The 20,086-nt window shown below is 42.6% G+C and overlaps 1 protein-coding gene across 1 annotated transcript in view; it reads left to right on the top strand.

The window, feature by feature from the left end:
* col23a1a (collagen type XXIII alpha 1 chain a) overlaps positions 1–20,086 on the top strand; it is a 91,466-nt gene that overhangs the window by 24,457 nt on the left and 46,923 nt on the right. The window contains exons 5-6 of the mRNA XM_028813103.2: positions 9,317–9,367; positions 14,238–14,354. The gene's annotated coding sequence lies outside the window, so the exon portion shown is untranslated. The remainder of the gene's footprint in view (positions 1–9,316; positions 9,368–14,237; positions 14,355–20,086) is intronic.

The raw sequence follows: 20,086 nt of genomic DNA, 5'->3' as shown, positions 1-20,086 counted from the left end.
GCAGCAGATCAGCACATTTCCACCACCATGCCTTATAGCTGGTATCAGGTTCTTCTGGTCAAATGTGGTAGTTAGTTTTCATCAAGCCTTTCTTAGAATTACCTGACAATGGTACTGTATCTTTGCCTTGTCTGACCAGAGCATATTGTCCCAGAAGTCCCAGTCTTTCCCTGGGTGTTTATAGGCATGCCTCTTTCTAATTGCAGACACATGTAATTTGACATCAACAATAGCAAGAGCAACATAGAGGTCCCATGAAGAAATCTGGGGGTTCTTAGAGACTTCTTATAGCATCTTGCACTCTGCTCTCAGACTGAACTGGCTGGGGTGGCCTGGCCCAGATAGTTGTTTGAAATCATCTCCACTTGTGGATGGTCTTCTTGACAGACGATTGTTTGGAGATCTTTTCAAATGCCCTCCCAGACTCATATACATGTACACTCACCAGCCACTTTATTAGATACACATGTTCAACTGCTTGTTAACGCAAATATCTAATCAGCCAATCACATGGCAGCAATTCAATGCATTTATGCCTATAGACATTGTCAAGACGACCTGCAGAATTTCAAACCGAGCAACAGAATGGAGAAGAAGAAAGGTGATTTAAGTGACTTTGAAAGTGGCATGGATGTTGGTGCCAGACCGGTTTTTCGGAGTATTTCAGAAACTGCTGATCTACAGGAATTTTCATGCACAACCATCTCTCGTGGCAGTTCTCTGAACAGAAGTTCCTTGTTGATGCCAGAAGTCAGAGGAGAATGTCCAGACTGGTTCAGGCTAATAGAAAGGCAACAGTAACTCAAATAAGCACTTATTACAACTGAAGTATACAGAAGAGCATCTCTGAATGCACAAGACATCAAACCTTGAATCAGGTGGAGATTCAAGAGACAGCAGGAGACCACACCGGGTGCCACTTCTGTCAGCTCAGAACAGGCAACTGAGGCTACAATTCACAAAGTCTCAACAAAATGGAACAATAAAAGATTGGAAAAGCGTTCCCTGGTCTGATGAGTCTCAATTTCTTCTGCGACATTAAGATGGTAGGGTCTACCAACATGAAAATATGGATTCATCCTGCCTTGTATCAACAGTTCGGGCTAGTGGTGGTGATATAATGGTGTGTGGAATATTTTCTTGGCACACTTTGAGCCCCTTAGTACCAACTGTCCATCCATCCATCCATTGTCTCCCGCTTATCCGAGGTCGGGTCGCGGGGACAGCAGCTTGAGCAGAGATGCCCAGACTTCCCTCTCCCCGGCCACTTCTTCTAGCTCTTCCGGGAGAATCCCAAGGCGTTCCCAGGCCAGTCGAGAGACATAGTCCCTCCAGCGTGTCCTGGGTCTTCCCCGGGGCCTCCTCCCGGTTGGACGTGCCCGGAACACCTCACCAGGGAGGCGTCCAGGAGGCATCCTGATCAGATGCCCGAGCCACCTCATCTGACTCCTCTCGATGCGGAGGAGCAGCGGCTCTACTCTGAGCCCCTCCCGGATGACTGAGCTTCTCACCCTATCTTTAAGGGAAAGCCCAGACACCCTGCGGAGGAAACTCATTTCAGCCGCTTGTATTCGCGCTCTCGTTCTTTCGGTCACTACCCATAGTTCATGACCATAGGTGAGGGTAGGAACATAGATTGACTGGTAAATTGAGAGCTTCACCTTGCGGCTCAGCTCCTTTTTCACCACGACAGACCGATGCAGCGCCCGCATTACTGCGGATGCCGCACCGATCCGCCTGTCGATCTCACGCTCCATTCTTCCCTCACTCGTGAACAAGATCCCGAGATACTTGAACTCCTCCACTTGAAGCAGGATCTCGCTACCAACCCTGAGAGGGCACTCCACCCTTTTCCGGCTGAGGACCATGGTCTCGGATTTGGAGGTGCTGATTCTCATTCCAGCCGCTTCACACTCGGCTGCGAACTGATCCAGAGAGAGCTGAAGATCACGGCCTGATGAAGCAAACAGGACAACATCATCTGCAAAAAGCAGTGACCCAATCCTGAGCCCACCAAACCGGACCCCCTCAACGCCCTGGCTGCGCCTAGAAATTCTGTCCATAAAAGTTATGAACAGAATCGGTGACAAAGGGCAGCCTTGGCGGAGTCCAACTCTCACTGGAAACGGGTTCGACTTACTGCCGGCAATGCGGACCAAGCTCTGGCACCGATCGTACAGGGACCGAACAGCCCTTATCAGGGGGGCCGGTACCCCCATACTCTCGGAGTACCCCCCACAGGATTCCCCGAGGGACACGGTCGAATGCCTTTTCCAAGTCCACAAAACACATGTAGACTGGTTGGGCAAACTCCCATGCACCCTCCAGGACCCTGCTAAGGGTATAGAGCTGGTCCACTGTTCCGCGACCAGGACGAAAACCACACTGTTCCTCCTGAATCCGAGGCTCGACTATCCGACGGACCCTCCTCTCCAGGACCCCTGAATAAACTTTTCCAGGGAGGCTGAGGAGTGTGATCCCTCTGTAGTTGGAACACACCCTCCGGTCCCCCTTCTTAAAGAGGGGGACCACCACCCCAGTCTGCCAATCCAGAGGCACTGTCCCTGATGTCCATGCGATGTTGCAGAGGCGTGTCAACCAAGACAGTCCTACAACATCCAGAGCCTTGAGGAACTCCGGGCGTATCTCATCCACCCCCGGGGCCCTGCCACCAAGGAGTTTTTTGACCACCTCGGTGACCTCAGTCCCAGAGATGGGGGAGCCCACCTCTGAGTCCCCAGGCTCTGCTTCCTCATTGGAAGGCATGTTAATGGGATTGAGGAGGTCTTCGAAGTACTCCCCCCCACCGACCCACAACGTCCCGAGTCGAGGTCAGCAGCGCACCATCCCCACCATATACAGTGTTGACACTGCACTGCTTCCCCTTCCTGAGACGCCGGATGGTGGACCAGAATCTCCTCGAAGCCGTCCGAAAGTCGTTCTCCATGGCCTCCCCAAACTCCTCCCACGCCCGAGTTTTTGCCTCAGCAACCACCAAAGCCGCATTCCGCTTGGCCTGCCGGTACCTATCAGCTGCCTCCAGGGTCCCACAGGACAAAAGGGTCCTGTAGGACTCCTTCTTCAGCTTGACGGCATCCTTCACCACCGGTGTCCACCAACGGGTTCGGGGATTGCCGCCACGACAGGCACCGACCACCTTACGGCCACAGCTCCGGTCAGCCGCCTCAACAATAGAGGCACGGAACATGGCCCATTCGGACTCAATGTCCCCCACCTCCCTCGGGACATGGTCGAAGTTCTGCCGGAGGTGGGAGTTGAAGCTACTTCTGACAGGGGGCTCTGCCAGACGTTCCCAGCAGACCCTCACAACACGTTTGGGCCTACCACGCCTGACCGGCATCCTCCCCCACCATCGAAGCCAACTCACCACCAGGTGGTGATCAGTTGACAGCTCCGCCCCTCTCTTCACCCGAGTGTCCAAGACATGTGGCCGCAAGTCAGACGACACGACCACAAAGTCGATCATCGAACTCAGGCCTAGGGTGTCCTGGTGCCAAGTGCACATATGAACACCGCTATGCTTGAACATGGTGTTCGTTATGGACAATCCGTGACGAGCACAGAAGTCCAATAACAAAACACCGCTCGGGGTTAGATCGGGGGGGCCATTCCTCCCAATCACGCCCTTCCAGGTCTCACTGTCATTGCCCACGTGAGCATTGAAGTCTCCCAGCAGAATGAGGGAGTCCCCAGAAGGTATGCCCTCTAGCACCCCCTCCAGGGACTCCAAAAAGGGTGGGTACTCCGAACTGCTGTTCGGTGCATACGCACAAACAACAGTTAGGAACCGTCCCCCCACCCGAAGGCGAAGGGAGGCTACCCTCTCGTCCACCGGGGTAAACCCCAATGTACAGGCTCCAAGTCGGGGGGCAATAAGTATACCCACACCCGCTCGGCGCCTCTCACCGAGGGCAACTCCAGAGTGGTACAGAGTCCAGCCCCTCTCAAGGAGATTGGTTCCAGAGTCCAAGCTGTGCGTCGAGGTGAGTCCGACTATATCTAGCCGGAACCTCTCAACTTCGCACACTAGCTCAGGCTCCTTCCCCTTCAGAGAGGTGACATTCCACGTCCCAAGAGCCAGCTTCTGTAGCCGAGGATCGAACCGCCAAGGTCCCCGCCTTCGGCCACCACCCAACTCACACTGCACCCGACCTCCTTGGCCCCTCCCATAGGTGGTGAGCCCATGGGAAGGGGGACCCACGTTGCCTCTTCGGGCTGTGCCCGGCCGAGCCCCATGGGTGCAGGCCCGGCCACCAGGCGCTCGCTATCGAGCCCCACCTCCAGGCCTGGCTCCAGAGTGGGGCCCCGGTGACCCGCGTCCGGGCAAGGGAAAACGGCGTCCAAAGTTTTCATTCATCATAGAAGGTTTGAACCGCTCTTTGTCTCATCCCTCACCTAGGACCAGTTTGCCTTGGGTGGCCCTACCAGGGGCATAAAGCCCCGGACAACAGAGCTCCTAGGATCATTGGGACACGCAAACCCCTCCACCACGATAAGGTGGCGGTTAAAGGAGGGGTACCAACTGTGCATCGTTTAAATGTCACAGCCTACATGAGTATTGTTGCTGAAGATCTTCTGATGGCTCCTTCCGGCAGGATATGTCACAAATCTCACATCATCAACTGGTTTCTTCAACATGACAATGAGTTCACTATACTCAAATGACCTTCTCAGTCACCAGATCTCAATCCAATAGAGCACCTTTGGGATGTCGTGAAACAGGAGATTTGTATCATGGATATGCAGCCGAAAAATCTGCAGGAACTGTGTGTTGAAATCATGTCAACATTGGCAAAAATCCCTGAGGAATGTTTCCAGCATCTTGTTGGACTTATGCCACAGAGAATTAAAGCAGTTCTCAAGGCAAAAATGGGTCGAACCCGGTACTAGCAAGGTGTACCTAATAAAGTGGCCAAAGATTGTATATCCTTCTTTCTGAAGGCCTCAGAGAGCTCTTTCGATCTCAGCATGGTGAAAACACACACTTGAACAACAAAGAGCAAACCTAACCAAATGTCTGAGTTAGCTTCAATAAGATAGCAGTAGACAAGATCCTTTCTAATGATGTTTGAGGTAGTGATAAATGAAGGGGTGCATTTACTTTTTCCACATGCAAAATTTGCATGTATGTTTATTTGAATTATACAAATGACATCAAAATGTAAATGTGCTTTGATGGTTGTTATATCACCTTTACCTATAGATACCTAAAAATATAGATCCATCCATCCATCCTCTTCCGCTTATCCGAGATCGGCTCGCGGGGGCAGCAGCTTGAGCAGAGATGCCCAGACTTCCCTCTCCCTGGCCACTTCTACTAGCACTTCTGGGGGAATCCGGAGGCGTTCCCAGGCCAGTCGAGAGACATAGTCCCTCCAGCGTTTCCTGGGTTGGTTAGACGTGCCCGGAACACCTCACCAAGGAAGCATCCAGGAGGCATCCTGATCAGATGCCCGAGCCACCTCATCTGACTCCTCTCGATGCAGAGGAGCAGCGACTCTACTCTGAGCTCCTCCCGGATGACTGAGCTTCTCACTCTATCTTTAAGGGAAAGCCCAGACACCCAGCGGAGGGAACTCATTTCAGCTGCTTGTATTCGCGATCTCGTTCTTTCGGTCACTACCCACAGCTAATGACCATAGGTGAGGGTAGGAGCAGAGATCGACTGGTAAATTGAGAGCTTCACCTTACGACTCCGCTCCTTTTTCACCACGACAGACCGATGCAGTGCCCGCATCACTGCGGACGCCACACCGATCCGCCTGTTGATCTCTTGCTCCATTCTTTCCTTACTTGTGAACAAGACCCCGAGGTACTTGAACTCCTTCACGTCCCAAGAGCCAGCTTCTGTAGCCGAGGATCGGACCGCCAAGGTCATCGCTTTCGGCCACCACCCAACTCACACTGCACCCAACCTCCTTGGCCTCTCCTACATGTGGTGAGCCCATGGGAAGGGGGACCCATGTTGCCTCTTCAGGCTGTGCCCGGCCGAGCCCCATGGGTGCAGTCCCGGCCACCATGGGCTCACCATCGAGACCCACCTCCAGGCCTGGCTCCAGAGGGGGGCCCCGGTGACCCGTGTCCAGGCGTGGGAAAACGCCATCCAAAGTTTTTTATTCTTCATGGTAGGTAAACATATGTTAAGAAAGAAAAAACATTTCATGGGCTGTACTTAATTTTTCACATCACTGAAAATAATGGAAAAGCAAAAAAAGTAAATGTATTAAATCCACCTTGACAAAAGGATAAGTGCCTGTGCATCTGTCTGGTAGCTACGTACAGTACGTGTCATTCCAAAAAAAGGGGAATCACAAATTTTGCAGTAAATTGCATTGTTTTTATCATCTCAACAGATGGCACATCACAAACAATGGCACTGTTTCTATGAATCCTATACCAAATAGCATATACAAGAGAGATATGAATTGCATTTGTCATTCCAACAAATGGTGGATTACAAACATTAGCACTGCTTTCACAAATCTCATAAGAAGAGACATACAACAGAGACAAATATCCTAACAGATGGCACATCCACAAGAATTTGTAGTAATAAAATGCATTACATCTGTCATTCCAACAAATGGTTCATCACAAACATTAGCACAGATTCTACAAATTCCATACCAAGTGGCATATAACAGCGATATCTGCATTTCATTTGTCATTCCAACAGATGTGTTTTATTACTACAAATGTGTGTTATTCGCCATCTGTTAGAATGACAAATGCAATGCATTTTATTACTACATGCATTACAAAAGCATTCCAATAGATGGTGCACTGTAAATGTTAATGCTAAGGTCTACGTTGATTACTTAGATTTCAACCCATCTTTAAATATTTAGCAATTTTTCATCATAAACAAAATGAAACGAGCATATCTCCGATTGTTCACCTGGGTGCTTCTTTTCGGAAGGCTGCTCATGTGTAATTTCCCACCTGGAAACTCATACTTTTCATATTTCCAATAGTAACATGGGACGTTGATTACTTAGATTTCAACCCATCTTTAAATATTTAGCAATTTTTCATCATAACCAAAATGAAACGAGCATATCTCCGATTGTTCACCTGGGTGCTTCTTTTCGGAAGGCTGCTCATGTGTAATTTCCCACCTGGAAACTCATACTTTTCATATTTCCAATAGTAATATGGGCGTGACATTGAACAGTTTGTTCCTAATCCTTGTCTCATAGCACACCCAAAGTAAGTTGTACATGCACAGTTATGTGAAATGTAGAATTTTGTATACAATATGTCCGACAAGTATGAGATGTTTTTTTTTTTAATTAATTATTTTTTAATTAAAGTTTTTAAATTTTTTTTATGGTCTATATTAAAACCACATTGTCTTTTAGTCTCACTAGTTTGGCATTTTAGGAATCTCCTCCTAAAAAACAAGACCTCTGTAAGTAATGCAGGAGAGTATCATATAAAATATCGGTGACTTGCAAAACACCAGCAGGGTGTGTTAATGGTGTGCTGGCTGTGTCTTTGGAAAAAATCATTTACCTCCTGGGAATTCTGCCTCAGGGCTCCAGGATATCTTGGTTCAGTTCCCATCCTAGGACTACAACCAGTGCACCTACATCAGAGCTGAACTGAAGAAGTCAGTTTATTTCTCTTGTTCCTACATTGCAAAGATGAAAAACTTGAAAAACAAATATGGGATTTGGCCTTTCAACTCAACAAAGCCCATCAGGCCTATTCTCCCACCTTTTCAAATGTTTCATGAGTACTCTAAGTTGGTCTGATCTGTGTGGGTGTGCATCCCATCTGGGGTACGCTATGTGCAAGGCTATGCAGATGGACTCCAGCGCCTTACACAGAACTCACCCATGGACAGAGGTAACTGCTGTGCCACCATGCCACCCGTGGAATGAACAATGAAATCAAAATAAGGAAACAATGCTGCAACCTGCTTGTGATTTGTAAATCACTTAGGAAAAAACAATGAACCAAATAGTATTTAATATTGTATAAAATACTTTAAATACTATAATAATATAATGTTATAATTAAAGTATTTAATTCTGTTCAAGAAAAAATTGTAAATATGCAGTTGATTCAGGCGGTGTTTGAACCACTTCACTTTCTGGACACTTTATTGTGTTGTAGATTTAATTTTAAATGGTTACAGTTGCTCAATAACCCATAATGACAAACTGAAAATATGTTTTCAGACTTAAAAACTGAAATCTGTCATTCCTAGCGGATAAAACCATTTTTAAAGCTTTGAATATTCCCAGGAGCACAGGGAGGTGACCAAGAACCCAATGGTCACTCATACAGAGCTTCAGAGATCCTCTGCTGAGGTGGGAGAACATGTTGGAAGGATGGCCATCTCAGTAGGACTCCCATCATTTAGGCGTTTATGGTGGAATGGCCAGACGGAAGCAACTCTCAAGTAAAATTGTTACTATTTGACACCCTGCTTGAAGTTTGTATTTAAATAACTCTGAGAGCAGGAGGAAAAGATTATCTGGTTTGATGAGACAAAAACTGGTCTTCGAGCACTATGTCTGGTAAAGACCAGGCACTGCTCAACACCTGCCTAATACCATCTCTACAGTTAAGAATGATGGTGAGAGCATTATGCTGTGGGATGGCAGTGCAGGAACAGGGAGACTGGTCAGAATTGAGGTTAACATTAATGCAACCAAATACAGAGAGGTCCGTGAAGAAAACCTGCTTAGGTTGTTGACACAACAATCACCCAACGCATACAGCCAAGACAATGCTGGAGTGACTTCAGGACAAGTCTGTGAGTGTCCTTGAGTGGCCCAGACTTAAAACCCATAGAACGTGTGTGGAGAGTCCTGAAGATGGCAGTTTACAGACACTTCCCACCCAGTCTAACAGAGCTAGAGAGGATCTGCCAGGAAGAATGGGATAAACTGCCCAAATTCAGGTGTGCAAAGCTTACCCAGGAAGACTCAAAGCTGGAATTGCTGTCAGAGGGGCTTCTACAAAGTACTGAATGAAGGACCTGAATACTTCTAGGAAAAAGAGTTTTCAGTTTTTGATTTTTTAATACATTTGCTAACCTTTCTGAAAATGTTTTTTTCTGTGTTGTTATGGGTTATTGAGTGTAGATTGATGACCATAAATGGCAAAGTTATCCCATGAAAATGAAATCTACAACTCAATTAAGTGTTCAGAAAGTGAAGGGGTCTGAATCCCCTGATGACTCTATGAATGTTAACCCTGGCCGTTATAATATGTGGGATCACACTTTGGTTTCAAATGTGTCTGACTGTAGTATTAAATCAGTCCTGTGTTGTATCCCCAGGGATTTGACAGCCTGGCGCCTTTATACAGTAATCAGATTCTCACCGTGAAGGTTTGTGTGCCCCTGTGTATTTAATTTGGTCAGACATCTCTCTGTGTTCTGGCCAGACGCAAGTCTTCTTCCAGACTGTCCTTGTGTAATTTACTAATACTCTCTTATATCACTTTTCTGACATTTCAACTCCATTTTACTCTGAAGGCTTTACAAGAAGACAGGGTCTGTTCTTTTAGTAATGGGCACAAGGAAGGGATTCACCCCCTTGGCATTTTTCCCATTTTCTTGTTGTACAGCTGTGAATTTTAGTGAATTTAATTTAGCTTTTTTGACACTGATTAACAGAAAAAGTCTCTTTTAATGTCAAAGTAAAAACAGGTTAGGTGGCATCTGGTCGGGAGGCCTTTATAACGGAAGGAGAAAGATGAAAGGATGTTCCAATAGGCTTAGTTAGTGGTAGCTTTCCCATTTGGGAGGCCATTATAAGGGTAGGACGGAGGGAGACTGCCTCTGAGTGTCTTGTGTTTCTCCAGTACACTGGGTGGCATTGTCCCACTGGTATGGATCCCGGTTGGGCAGCCGCAGGGCTGCATGGGAGTTGTAGTGCTAGTGAAGAACCCTGTTGGGGTCCTTGGGTGCTGCAAGCAGGAGCTGCTGGAGACGGGCTCTTCTGTCATGGGGAGGTTCCATATGACCTGGAAGTGCCTCCTACGTGCAAAATGATGACCTCTTATATCCAGTCTAAAGGGTTCTGCTCCATTTCACCCAGGTGAGATGGAGTCAGGTAGAAAAGGACAAAGCTCACCTAGGAGGAGTGGAGAAGAAAAGAGAGAATAGGATTGTATTTGGTGTTCAATTGAGATAGAAGCCTTTGTGATAGCATTTTGTTAAGTAAAATATTTTATTTTAACTTATGATGTGAGTCTGTGAGGTTGAGTCTGGGGTTTGGGCGTGCTGCTATGCACCCTTAGTGGTCACACTGTGCAAAATGTCTAAACTAAGAACAAATATATACCTTTTGGTGAGGTGTTGTTATTGGTACTGGTGTGGGCAAAGCCAGAAGGGTGCACTCACCCTGTGGTCTGATTTTGGATTCCAATACCCCAGTACAGTGAAGGGACACTGTGGTGCAAAAATGGCACTGTTCTAGTGGATGAAATATAAAACTGAGGTCCTGACTCTCTGTGGTCATAAAAGATCCCTGGGCATCTTTCATAAATAGTGGGGTTTATCTTGATGTCCAGGCTAAATTGCCCCCAATGTCCTGGTCATTCTAGCCCCCTAATCATCCTCTGTCTCTAATTGGCTAACTATATGTCAACCCTTCACCGCCTAACAGCTCATCTGCTGTGAGCATACTGGTGCAAAAATGGCTGCTGTCGCATCATTCAGGTGGATGCTGCACATTAGTGGTGGTTGAAGTGGCACCCCACCCACTCTGTAAAGCGCTTTGAGTAGTGAGAAAAGAGCTATACAAATGTTAAGAATTATTATTATTATTAAAAATATGTATACTCTTTCAAGCACTGTATATAAATGTTAATAGTTGTAAAGGTGAATAAAAAAATAACATTCTCAAACCCAGTTAAACCAGTTTATGGTTATGGGAGACAAGAACTATCGTAACATCCTTGCGATATTAAACATGAATCCACCCTAGACAGGGAACAGCTCCACCTCAGGGCCCAGTCATATAAATGCCCACACATTGTAGCACAGTGGTTAAGCCTGTGGACTTAAAACCTTAGGACATGCGTGTGACCCAGTGTGACCGTAAGCAAGTCACTTCAACTGCTTGTGCACAAGTGGAAAAACAAAAAGAAATGTAAGCAGTTGTACCTCAGATGTTGTATGCCACGTTGGATAAAGACGTCAGCCAAATATGTTCATTTAAAATGTAAGAATTACCAATTCACCAAAAGAGCATGGGAGCAAAACCTAACCAGAAAACTCCCACAGATTTGGGGAGAAGGTGCAAGGGAAGGAGATTTGGACTGAACATGTGAGGCAGAATCGCTATACCACCTATGGTCTATGTTCATTATAAAATATTTTACAAAATGCTAATTTAAAACTTTCCAAGGCACCTTCATGATAAAAGTGAATTGCGCAAACTATTAAATTTCACTTGAACCTAAAATAACTTTATACTCTAATTAATTTACACATAAAATCATCATAAAGACCTAACATGCTTCTACACTAAATGGCCAAACGTTTGTGGACACCTGACCATCACACCTACATGAGCTTGTTGGACATCCCATTCCAAAACCATGGGCATTACTATGGAGATGTCAACCCCCCCCCCCCCAACCACACCATCCCAAATAAGAGTGGGATACTGGGAATTTGTGTCCATTCAGCCAAAAGAGCATTTGTAAGGTCAGGTGCTAATATTGGACGAGAAGACATGGTGTGCCAATTCATTCCAAAAGGGTTCAATAAGGTTGAGGATACGTCTCTCTGCAGGCACTTTAGTTCCTCGATGTGTTTATGCTCCTGGCTTTGTACACAGTGGTTGAGTTTTGCAAGAAAAGAAAAGGGTGCCACTAAGTCGCCTAAAATGTCTTTGTGTGCTATAATATTAAGACTGGAACCAAGGGGCTGAGCCCAAACCTCTGCCATTACTCCCACCCCACTAAATGTGTAAGGTACTATGCAATCAAGAAGGCAGTGTTGCCCTGGCCTTCGCCAAACCCTGGACTGGTCCAGTGTGATTTATCAGTCCACCGTTCCACTGCTCCAGAGTCCAATGGCAGAGTGCTTTACACCATACCAGCCATGTATTGCATTGTCCATAGTGATCTTAGACTTGTGTGTAGCAGCTCAGCTATGGAAACCCATTTCATGATGCCCAGTTCTTGTGCTGATGTTGCTTCCAGAGGCAGTTTGGAACTCTGTTGTGAGCAATGCCACAAGGGATAAGCTCCGCTCTGTGAGTCTGTGTGGTCCACCTCTTCATGGCTAAACTGTTGTAGCAACTTGATGCTTCCACTTCACAACAAAAGCACTTACATTTGTCCGGGGCAGATCTAGCAGAGCAGAAATGTCACATCCTGACATGTGACAATGGTTGCATCTTATGACAGTGCCATGTTTAAAGTCACTGAGCTCTTTAGTGTGACTCAGTGGAGACTGAATGGCTATTCGCTTGTGTTTATGAACTTGTTAACTATGGGGGTGGCTGAGTTCAGTAATTTGGAGGGGTTTCCTCATGCCATACTTTTGGCCATATAGTGTACACAGGTAAAGAGTAAATGTGTACCCAATGCTTCCATACATCCATTTAATTTTTAACATGTTTTATTCTATTCAGCATTCTGGATCTTTCAAAGGAATGCCAGCCCTTTATTGGACACAACTCCATAATAAAGTAGTGTGATTTGCCAACCTGACAGCTTTTGTTAGAACACAAGGGTCCACATACTCATCACATCACAGCCAGAGCTGCAGGTTTATTGCTTTTCTTTGGATATTCTGCTATTCCATACTGATGGAGTGTTCATACTGTCTCTTCTTTCCAATTGCTAACATTTTGATCCTTGTCTCCAGAAGTGGAATTACAGCTGTGCCTCTTTCATCTTCTGCCTGTTTTCCTAACTCTCTGGTGACTTTCTCTTTCAATCTTCCTCCTTTTCTTCCTCCACGCCTTGGCCAGATGGTCTTTCCACGATTTGATCATGGATTCCTCTCTGGCGATCAGCCTAGCTTTCAAAGACGGATTCTGAAGGTAGAGCTAAACGTCTTCTAACTCCTCTCCTTCTCTCTGTCTCTGCTTTACTGAGTTCCTGCATCTCAAATTGGTCACATCTGGCTTTCGGTAATGCATGAGCCGTGTTAATGGCATCTGCATGAACTATTGGGTGTCAAGCTGAAGGTGTGCTTTTAAAAGAAATCTGCTACTTATCTCATCCTGTAAATTACATTGCATTTGGAAGCCTTTGACAAAGGATATAACAACAGTAAAGTTAAAGATTCAGAATAATAATATGATGAAAAAGAGACATTACTTTAAAGGCCATCAAGCTGCAGAATTCTCACTTCTTCATGTCCAAATTACAATTGCAGCCTCCATATGAACCAAAGAATCACAGCCATTTGCAATTAAGAAGATTTTAATGAGTTTAATTTGTCTTGGCTTGATGATACAAAACAGAGTTAAATTTACAACATCATAAAATATAAAGTCAATCAGTAATGTCTGTCATTCAAAAAAAACACAAAAAAACAATGCACAAACACAATGTAGAGTCAAAAGGGCTAAAGAGTGCCTTTCTGTCTATTGTATAGCACCCTTCACATCAGTTTACATATCTTATGTAGTGCTTTTCATATACCTATAGATCTATGACTTCTCCTATCTATCTATTATATCGAATCTTTCATATCTATCTACATATATAGTGCTTGTCCTGTCTTGATGCATATCTATTCTTCTGTACAGCCTTTGCTATCTATCTGTTATAATGTACCTTTAACATCTATTTACATATGGTATATAGTGCCTTTGCTATCTAAGTACAGAACTATTCTATGTTTTGCTAAATCTGCCTTGCCTATTATATAATACCTTTCAAATCTATTTACATACCATCTATAGTGCCTTCACTATTGATCTAAAGATCTATTCTTTGACCTTTACTGGCTATATATTTATATAGTACCTTTCACATCTATTTACATACCTTATATAGTGCCTTTCCTGTCTAGCTACGAGTTTATTCTGTAACATTTCCTATCTATCTACAGATCTATTTTGTGATCTTTACTATCTTTATATCTATTATATAGTTCCTTTCACACCTATCAACATGTCTAATATAGTGCTTTTCCTATAAACAGTAACTACAGATCTGTCGTCTTTCCTGTCTATTTATTATACAGTCCCTCTCACATCTATTTGCATATTTTTTTTTTCTGTTAGGGTGATCAAGGACAGGCTGGACCTCCAGGCCCTCCTGGCCCACCTGGTCCTCTTGGGCCAAGAGGTCCCCCTGGAAACACTGGCAAAGATGGGCCACGAGGACCAGTGGGAGAACAGGTATTGATTTTTACTTGTTGGTGGGACAGTCTATGATTGGCTGATACTTTGTTAATTTTTGAAGACTTCATATCACAGAGGCTACCAAAGTGAATGATAGAATTCCTGATATCACCAACCAATTCAACATTTTAGACATCTGCAATAAACTGGTTGGTTGTCATTTGCTTCACATGAGCTCCACTCACAAACACACACATGCTTCCAAAGCTGAAGGATAATTGTCAGCACCAGAGCGATGTCTTTTGAAAATGAGTGTTGTTTACTCTCAGTCAGGCAGTACATGAATAAATAAAAATGGAGATAAGAACCACTGAACAAGTTCAGGCCCAGAAGATCCTTGACTGATGCTTTCTCCACCGTGTCTGTCTGAGTTTTCCTCAACGTACTTGGATTTTCCTCTGACATCCCAAAGATGTTTACATTAGTCTAATTGGTGAGTCCAGAGTGTGTACGAGTGAGCCCTGGTTCCATGTTCAAAGTTGTTTCCCACCTTGCAACTGATACTGCATCAATTTGCTCCAGCCCTACCATCACCTGGTATTTAAGAATGGTCAATTATGCTGTCTTCAATTCTTAGGACTGTTAACATTTAGGATTTGTTCAGAAAGTCTGGCATTAAGAATTAAGATAATTAATGTTGTGTTAATAAGAATTACATCCAAACACTTTGAAATCACTTCAGTTGCACCTCCTGACACATAAGAATGAGAAACCCCCACATATGATATACTGTTTAACTTGTCTTGAAGTCCTGTTGTGCAAAATATTGAGCTTTGTGGAGTTCCCTCCTATTTTTGGCCCTCTAGACCAGATAAACCCAAATTTGTAAACCATTTTGGTCCATATTATGTGCAGACAAATTACACCCTTATGATAAAGAGTAAAGAAATAGGTGTATTCAGCAAAAATGATCAGAAGGACTTGAAGTTTTGAGTACCATCTCAATCGACTTCAGGGGTTCAGCCACTAATATGAGTAGTCAAACTTACTCCTTTTCACAAAACTTCCAAAAAATGTGGATTGGCAATATCAGCATGTTGAGTATTAAGGTTGTTGATCACGAATATGATCACATTTTTGATATTTGATGGCTTACTGGTGGACCTAGACCTCCCTAAAAGACACTCTCAGAAGCTTAAAAATGTCAAATTCCAAACATAATCATGTGGGGTACCATTTTAGAATACTTCAAGGTCAGAGAATATAAATATGATCATATTTTTGATCCTTTACTAGAGGTCTTGCCCTCTATGGATCTCTACCAGACGGTGAAAAATGACAAATTTATAGTACAATTGAGACTATTTCAATTTTAAACATTTAAATTGAAACACAAATTTTCATATTTCAAATATCTGACCTAACTATCTGTATTTATTATGTCATTTTACCTCATGAAGCAGGGTTTCCAAAAAGCAGAGTATCATAAAAAACAAAAGTTCTAACATCCAAAACACCAGGGGCCATATCACCAAGCCGGAGCTTTTATTGAAGGGTCAGAAGTAGCCGAATGTATTACCACATTTAGTGTAGAATGTGCCACTAGTAGGTTATGACAAGTATGTTCTGAGATCTTTCAGAGAGGGAAGACAGAAGTTTCAAGGAAATAGCGATGGGAGATTTGCAAATGATTTGGTTTTTTTTGAATGACTCTTTACAGAGAGTCTTCTGAATTAATTTGTAAGTACCAACAAATTGAATCAACAAAGCTCAACAAGATTGCAGTAGCATAAAGCATACTGTATATTTGATCATCATACATTTGATTCTCATATATTTGATCCATGAATGGGTCATTACCTAATAACAAGTCCTGCGGTTCTTGCTTATTTGATTTACGAATGGACCATTTCCCAAGAATAACTCTTATGATTCTTGTTCATTTGATTCATGAACAAGTTGTTACTTGAGTTTGAGTTTCATAATTCTCATTCGGCTGATTTGCGAATAAATCATTATCCAAGAACCAGGGGAATTATTGTCATTCATTTGAGTCATGAGTGATCATATCCTGAGAACAAGGGACATGATTCTTGTTCATTTAATTTGCGAACTGAATCATTACCCAAGAATGAGTGTCACAGTTCATATTCACTTACGATTCTGTGATGTTTCATATTATTTTAATTATGCACTTTAACTGTTTTGTCATTCTTTGTGTACTGAAAGAAGACAAAGTAATATGAATGACCACAATCTTTAATGTATATAATTTATTAAATACAATAATGTATGAATTTTTTAAATTATTATTTTTAATGTGATAAGAGCTGACTGCCATCCCTGGACTTTCCAATCTCATGTTTTATTCATGAATCACTTAAACAGATAATTAAAAAGAACTGAATCAGTAAAGTGAATCAAAAGCCCATCACTACAACGTAAGATAGCTATTTAAGGTAGAGAAGATAAAAGGTTTGAGGTCAGGTAGTTCAGCTCACTAATCATGTTATCAAAGAATGGTGACATGTTGAATGCCTATTAGCACATGCAATGTATAATTTCAGTTGACTCAGTACACATGACAATAAGTTCCCTATAAACCTATAATACCTCAGCAGAAGGCTGAGGGATGCAAGGCGTTACACATGGCGGCTGTCCCAGCTGAAGCTTCAAAGGGGTCCACCCTTTTGGCCTTAACATATAAAAGATAAGGAAGATCTTCAACAGAACTGAGAAGAGATGAAAAAAGAAAATCAGTCCATGATTATTGAACAAGACAATACTCCCTAAAGAATAAAAAATACAAAATGAAAAAATGCAAACATATTGGTTACATTTAATAATATGAAATAAACAAATAAAAAAGAAAATAAAAAGCCAGGAAGGGAGCCTTGGCCAAACTGTGACACTGATCTCTCGTCACCCTGAATTAGATTAGGTAAATTTGGCAATGAGATGTTATTTATTTCTTTCATTTTTCAGTATATAAACAGTTAAAGACTGCATCTTGTAGTGAATGTCTTACAGCCCAAGCCACACTGTTGCCATGTGTGACCCCAAGTAGTTCAGCTCTCTTGTGGACGGTCTAATTGAAGCAATGTGGAAATGACTGCACTGGAGCTGCCACCATAAAACATTGAGCCAGTGACGCTGGTCATTTGTTTTGAGAAAATCCAGTTCAATTCCACCATTACAACATAGGGTGCTTTAAAAAGCAAGAACACAAAATATATGTGAAAATCTGAATTCCCTCTAGAATATTGTATTATATATATGTGTGTGTATATATATATATATATATATATATATATATATATATATATATATATATATATATATATATATATTCCCCTTAATTTATTGACACTCATCCAGGTCCAAAACAGAGTACAGTACACTTTTGAAAATATTGGATGCAAACCCTCTACGCTTAATAAGAGCCTTTAGGGATGGGGCAGACTGGAATGGACTGAATCAGGTTCGGAAAGCTCCAGAAGAAATTCTGCTGACAGGGCACAATCCTTGATATTTTTAGAGAGAGAAAGATATGTGAATATTGTAACTGATGTGCTCAGGGTCACACTGGAAGGTGGAGCAGAAAATGAAATCTGTGACCTTGTGATAGTTCAGTCCACACCCGTAATCACTACGCCACAACACAATCCTGTACAGAGAAGGTCAAATGGCACACAGACAAACACTCATAGATAGATAGATAGATAGATAGATAGATAGATAGATAGATAGATAGATAGATAGATAGATAGATAGATAGATAGATAGATATGAAAGGCACTATATAATAGATACATAGATAGATAGGAAAGGCACTATATAATAGATACATAGATAGATAGGAAAGGCACTATATAATACAGTTGATTCCGCTTAATTGGGCCACCGGTTAATTGGGCCAGCCACTTATTTGGGCCAAATCTCAAAGAATGAAAACCAAAATAATAAACTAATACATAATTTAAACGCTTAATTGGGACAACATTCTGCTTATTTGGGACAGTAGCAGACGCGTGCTGCAAGTCAGTCATCTGTCATCGCCCGTCGAAGAAGCACTGGTAAGTTTAGATATTATAATCTTACAGTGGAGTAGCACATGTCTGGTTAATAGTCTACCGTCACCACTACCGTACCGTATTCAGTTACCCCTACACCACCTCGCGTGTACTTATAATGTATAAGTAAACTTTTTTTTTGTCAATTTTATTTATAAAATTATAACCCTTGCCAAGATGCCAAGAAATTATTTTACACTTTCAAGTAAAATTGCTTTGTTGGATAAAATTAAAAGCCAGCCATTTAATACAAGCCATTGTAGGCTCACTGAGATAACTGGTGTACCAAAATATACCATAGTTTGTCTCTTACAACAAGAAAATCTACTGCGTGAGGTATGGGCATTACAGAAAAGACGAGCTGCAAAGGACAAAGTACAAACTTACAAAAACAAAAGACAGACTACACTTGATGCATTTTTGCAGCATTAAATTGTATGTACATACCTAATTATTTTACTTTAGAATTTATTATTATTTTTTCTTCACAGCTTATATTATTTTCTTATAATTTATATTTGGGTTCAATAATTTATTAAAATATTGAAAGAAAATTATTTGTTGTTTAATTTTATGTGGAATTCGCTTAATTGGGGCAGCCGTTTAATTGGGACAAAATGTCCTAGTTCTAATGTGTCCCAATTAAGAGGAATCGACTGTAGATAGATAGATAGATAGATAGATAGATAGATAGATAGATAGATAGATAGATAGATAGATAGATAGATAGATAGATAGATAGATAACAAAGTAAAGAAAAACAATGTAGTCAAAATAAACTTAAAATTTACAAGTAGAGGAAAGGTAGTCACAGAGAAAATAAATAGAGAAAGTAACTTTAAACCATCAGCTGAGTATATTTCCATTGAGAAGCAGTCCACACTTTTGCTCGGCTGCTGCCCTGGCTCTGGGGACTGTTCGTTCTTGCCAGCGGACCCCGGAGTGCAAAGCCTTAAACACAAGAAAACACAAGAAAACTGAAACCAACACAAGATGTTCAGTTTTCAGGAATGTGGGCCATAAATCGTGTGGTTCAGCCGCCTCTGGCATGTTGTCAGCCCTGGAATGCTCCACAAAAGCCGCAGTTGCTTTAACCTCGGCTCTGTAATGGGGTGTTTTTCAGCCGATTATTATTTCCAGATAAAAGAATTATTGAGTATCATTTGTCTTTTCACTTACAAACATCTCCTTCTTCATATTTGTGGAATGATATATGATCAATCTTTTTAAAAGCAGCCAATAACAAAAAAAAAGGTAAAAAATGCATCCCTGAGAGAACAGTTCACTTCCTAACTGAATGAGTATGTGATGCTGAAAGAGTTCAAGTGCCATGTTGAATTCATTTGAATATTGCGATACGTTGCTGGACCGTTTAGGTAAATTTACACTGAGTGCTATCCGTGGTGTCGGGAAGAATTAAACTCAAGTTGCCCATGAAAGGCAGAATTGTACTTTGTAAACACAGGGACACTTTTTCAGTTGCCTACAGCTATGATTTTGTTTATAAAGTCTTGCAACCAGATGACAATGTTTGCATTTTATTTTTAAATGTAGTTGCCTTGATTAGCATGTCGCTTCCAGGCATGTTAAATGAATGACGTGGGGAAAGAAGAGAGTGGTGATTTACATGTGAGAAACAGTGACCTCTGGTGGCTAACTCTTGACATTAACCGACAGGTGGAATTAACTTTTAAAATGTCCATCCATTCGTCTTCC

The sequence above is a fragment of the Erpetoichthys calabaricus genome, chromosome 11, assembly GCF_900747795.2.
Source record: "Erpetoichthys calabaricus chromosome 11, fErpCal1.3, whole genome shotgun sequence".
Classification (NCBI taxonomy): Eukaryota; Metazoa; Chordata; class Cladistia; order Polypteriformes; family Polypteridae; genus Erpetoichthys; species Erpetoichthys calabaricus.
This window is presented reverse-complemented; position numbering and strand designations above follow the sequence as displayed.